This window comes from Ctenocephalides felis, unplaced genomic scaffold, assembly GCF_003426905.1.
Source record: "Ctenocephalides felis isolate EL2017-DRISC unplaced genomic scaffold, ASM342690v1 CF-g0.4_SCAFFOLD_00845, whole genome shotgun sequence".
Lineage (NCBI taxonomy): Eukaryota > Metazoa > Arthropoda > Insecta > Siphonaptera > Pulicidae > Ctenocephalides > Ctenocephalides felis.
This window is the reverse complement of record NW_020536999.1, coordinates 94,004,612-94,010,611: the sequence shown is the minus strand read 5'-3', so window position 1 is coordinate 94,010,611 and position 6,000 is coordinate 94,004,612.

Sequence of the window (6,000 nt, the reverse complement as noted above, 5' to 3'; positions counted from 1 at the left end):
TTAAAAATTAAAAATTGAAAAAGGACATTTTATGTCTAAGTTCTTACGAGCTCGTTAAAATTGCTTTTTGACAAATGTGCTGAAGAAATTCAGGAAAACAGGTACATCAAGCCAGAACCAAAGTTTAAGACATTAAATCTTAAAATCTTAAATATAAAGATTTTGACAGATTATTTTATATTTTTAATTAGTGACCCTAGGGATCTATGATTTTTTACGGTTTTTAGTAATAAATCTTTCAAGTCATTAAGGAAAAGGGACTAATTATCCTTTTTTATACCATTTCAAATTAACGGCTTTTGCTAAAATTCATTTGATTTATTGTTTTCCAAATGTTTATATATAAGCCAATCGTCTTAACCACTAAACTTACTTAAAATACAAGATATTTTTGTTATATTTTATTAACTATATTAATCCTCAGTGTACAAGTTAATCTTAGCAATCTTTTGTTAAAAATACAAAAACCTATCTGATTTTTCTTTTCGGTTTATAAAATTTTAATAAAGTCCTCTATTCAATCATTCGATTTTAAACATGTGTCCAAAAACCACAGAAAGAGCTCTTTTTGTTATTTGTTATTCTTGAGGATTTCTGTCAAAAGTCAAAAATTATAATAGAATTGTATTTTTGGATATGACAGATGTGGCCAAGACGCAAAAATGAAGGGATACATTTATTCATACAATGTTAAAAAAAATTTATGAACTTTGTAAAATTTATAAAAATAGTAAATGACTAGATATAAAAGTAAAATTTTAAATATGAATGCTATATATAATTGTTTATAAATATGCTTATAAAAATTTTATAGATATATCTAAAATAGTTTTTGCAATAAAAATTTTTGAATCTAACAACGCACTTTTAAAAACTTTAAGAACAGTATGTATTAGTTAGAACTGTAATCGGATATATATATATATATATATATATATATATATATATATATATATCCAAGTAATTAGGTGTATATGTGTGAAATTTTCGTCAGGGTGATTTCTCAAATGCGATTTTAAGTATCATTTGTTCGGGGTGCCCCTTCGGGCTAAAAGAGTGCCGGTACATTTAGTCGCCTATTTAGTGAGTTAGTTACGGAACGTTGAGCAAGGATAATATTAAAATTGAGTCCTGACTCTATATTTGATATACATGAGTCCTTTTGAAAACCCCGAGAGAAAACACAGAACCGGAGTAGACAGAAATGAAATTTGTAGGGCGGTCCTGGGTCGAGATATATGGGAAAAAGGATTGATGATTGTTGGTAAATATATTTTTTATAAATTAATTAATTTTCAACAAAATTTCGTGTATTTATAATTAAAGTGTGTCTAGTAAATTTTTCATGTCTATACATACTCATTAAATGATTTTAAAAAAAATCACGAACAGGCTCATGGTGCTTCCTTGCGTCACTCCTGCGCAAAAAGTGCAAAAGATAGAAATCGTGTTTTGGCACGTGTTTGGGTAAATATATTTTTTATTAATAAATTAATTATCAACAAAATTTTGTGTAATTATCATTAAAGTATGTCTAGAAAAATTTTTACATCAACACATACTCATTAAATGATTTTAAATTTAAATTTAATTAACGAGTGGCCTCATAATGCGTCCTTGCGTAACTCCTGCGCAAAGAGTGCAGAAAATACAAAATCGTGTTTTGGCACGTGTTTGGGTATATATATATTTTATTAATAAATTAATTATGAACAAAATTTTGTATATTTTCTAATAAAGTATTTCTAGAAATTTTTTTACATCAATACATACTCATTAAATGATTTTGAAAACTTAATGACGGGCTCATAATGCGTCCTTGCGTAACTCCTGTGCAAGGAGTGCGGCAGAAAATAGAAATCGTGTTTTTGAGAGAACGGAGCATCCGATTTGAATGATCCAAAATATATTCAATTCGTAATGCTGGGAGAAGTGATGATTAGGTTTTGGCAAAGACAGTTCTAGCTGTTTTGGAGATACGGAGCCAAATATGCAAAAATGACAGTTTTTGACAGAACTAAGCATCCGATTTTAATGATTCAAAACACTTTATGCTTGTATTGATGAAACAATTTCTTTTGAGAAAAGATTTTTTTCACTTTATTTACTAAATTGTATTCTTCGAATATTTCATTATGGTACGCAAAGTTCTAGCAATTTGCCACGATACCATACACCACTAGTTTGAAATTGTATCATCCAATGCGGCTCTGTCTTCACCATTTATAAATAGTTAAGTGGTGATTTTCATTTACAAATGATTTTATGAACTCGGGGACATTTGGTCCGACGTTTCGTTTACCGCTTTCAGGCCATTGTTAGTTTTTGTATACACTTGAAAATAATAAACTAAACATCCCCTGGTAGTATATATATATATATATATATATATATATATATATATATACATATATATATAAATATATTTGTAATTTTAACATATTTCAATTTTATGCCGAGGGTTGAAAATTGACTTCTGGCCTATTATTGTCAAAATTATTTATATGTATCTAATATACTTCACAATTGTAGCAGATGCAGGCCAAAATTATATTAGAAGGGTACACAATTAATTTGATTTAATAATAAATCGTAATAAGTATTGAATTTAATAATAAATCAATAGTAATTACCATAATAATAAATATATATTAAAGACAGTTTGAAAAAAAATTGAATAAAACTTTATTGAAAATGTTTTTGGTTTTGTTTATAAAACTTTGTAGCTACGTTTTCTATTGTATTATCATCAATATATTTAAATATTATTGATTAATGTAGAAATTTTGATTATTTTTGAATAAATCTACTAAAAAATTGCAAATATTTAAATAATAAATAATAGACTAACTGTAAAGAAATACAAAACTGTTATTGCAATTATTTTAATTCATATAAATTTAATTTATTTTTTCCTTTATTTGTTTATATAAATATCTATTAAATTGTATAAATTTATTTTATTCAATCTTATATAATATTTACTTGCTTATCTTATCAGTTTTACACTTCTATTTATATAGGAGTGCCACAAGGAGCCAATATGAGACCAATTTGTTTTGATCCTTTTTTAATAAGTTTAGTATGTACTTTATTTACAAATTTTAATATATAATATATTTTGAAAACTGTTGATACTCTGAGTAAAAAAATTATTGATTAAAAATTAAAAGTGGAAATTTTAGTATTTTCTGATTACATGTATTGAATGAAATAGAAAATATTAATTCAATTAAATATTATTATTTTAATTCATTTAAATATAAATTTATTTTTATATTTATATATTTGTATAAATATTCATTTACTCACATAAAATTATTTCAATCATTCTTAAATAATATTTACTTAATATTTTAGCAGTTTACACATCTATCTATGTCATCAAGAGTTCCACAAGGAACTATCGTGAGCCCAATTGGCCTTCATCCATTTTAATAAATAAATTAAAATATTATATTATATTATAAATGAAACTGTTAAGTTTCACAATTCTATTTATGTTACCAAGAGTTCCAAAAGAAACTATTGTGAGACCAATTTCTCTACATCGTTTCTTAATAAGTAACATATCTTTTTTACAATTTTAAATAAATTTTGAATACTGTTGAAGTCAGAGTAAAAATTTAAACAAAGATTTTGTAAAATTATTTAATTAATATAATTTAGAAATATTGATGAGTTGCAACAATGATGCAAAATTTGGAAATAATAAAAAAAATCACTTCAAGAGTATTTTTCACGAAATTTGCCTACTACTTTGTAGTAATTAAATTATAATATCAGTTTAGTATTTATGAAATTAAATTGTTTAAAATGGAGGCAAAACAATTTATTTTTCAAAAGGTTGGAAACCACTGACTTAACATATTCTATTGGCAAAATACACATTAGTATTGAATATAAAAATATTAAAAATATTATATATAAAAATGTGTGTTAAGTAGAAGTGTTGCTTTTTATTTATATTTAAAAAAAAACTGAGTGTGTGATTTCATATGGTTGTCTATCAATGATATATATATATATATATATATATATATATATATATATATATATAATTTTATTATATTTGTCACGGTTTGACGCTTCCACAGATTTTATTGTATTCCATATATTTTATATATAATAACTCGCAAGCTGCAACATTTCTTTTATTAATACCGTTTTATATGATAAATTTATATATATATATATATATATATATATATATATATATATATATATATATATATATATATACATATATATATATATATTCCGTTAAAACAATCACGCTTAATACGATTTTTCGCATAATACGCCAGATCCTGCACTTTAAAACAGATTGTCTCTATTTCCAATTGTGATTTTCACTCAACACACGTTCTTGTTTCGGTCCTTCAAAAATCGTCTTAACGGGGTTTACTGTTAATATATGTATTTATAAATGTGCACATTAAACTTTAAACTTTCGTTAATAAGAATGCACATTGCAAAAATAAAAACGAGTCATTTCATTTAATTGCACTCTTAATTAAATAATCATGTTAACTGTCACTTTTTTATCAATTATGGAAATTTTGACCTTTTACTTTTGCAAATGCAGAAATTTATTATATAAATAAATATATAAATATTTATATGTACAGTAATGAAACCCTGTTAAGACGATTTCTAGAAGATTGGATAATAAAAGCGTCTTATGCGAGAAAGAGTCTAGTGCCGATTGAGGACATTATGTTTCAATATTTGCGTGAAATGCGAAAAATCCTATAAAGCATAATCGTCTTAACGGGGTTCTATCACTATATGTAAATCAAACTTCAGATGGGAAGTTATTCCTTGAAAATTGATTAGTATTTAAATAGTTAATATAAATTAAAATCACTATTATTAAAGCCCGGTGGCATACGACGCCAGTATTTCTTGTAACATATTTTCTGTCTAGCTTTTATCGTAAGGCATTTTATTATTTTATTATTATTATTATTTTATTTAATTCCTATAAATATGAGGTAAGATCATCACTTGGATTTATCCTAATAAATATATGTTTCATGCTTACATTCCAATAAAATACGTTCTCTGCTCACCTTAACAGAAAATATGTCACCAGAAATACTGGCGCCAAAAAATTCATCTCTGTTGCGATTCGCAAAACGCTTTCATTTATTTTATTTTAATCGATTATTATTGATATAAATTATCGAAATGCGATGCAAAATTTTCGAACTGGCGAATGCTAAAGTGTTCATTCGAAACGTTTTAATTAACACGAAGCTCCTGCCGACGACTTCTTTAACACCTGCTCATTAACTGAAAATTGATTGCAACGATGCTCGTAAATAAAATATATAACTAACTAAATATATATATATATATATATATATATATATATATATATATATATATATATATATCATTAGACGTTTCGATTGCAGTTTTACGACCGTCTTCAGTGTTAGCAATTTTAATTAAACTGTTGAAGTCGTTCGTAATTACAAATAGTTGTGTGAGAAATTGATTTCCAGTTAGACAAAAGTTTTATCACCACTTAGAGAATATTTTTTAATTTCTATTGAGACACACAGATAATTCCCTAATACATCATTCATACTAATCGAATGGTTTAAAAGTTACAAGAGACATATAAATAATAAATAAATGCACCTCCATCAATTATACGATCTAAACTGAGTTGATACAGGGTATATATATATATATATATATATATATATATATATATAATACAATTTTATTTTTCCCTCCATTTTGTGAGTCGTTAGCAAGATAAAGTAGAATTGAATGGTTAATGAGCTGTAGCTAATTCTAATATATAGATTCGACAATAAAAGTCCATCATCCTTTTTTTGCCAAAAATCAACCCCTGAATTAAAAGAGCAAAAACTACCCCAGAGATTATATGTATACACCTATGCACACTCATACACTCTCATACACACTTTTACACACTTATGTGCACACATACAAAACCATTTATAAACATTTATACATATA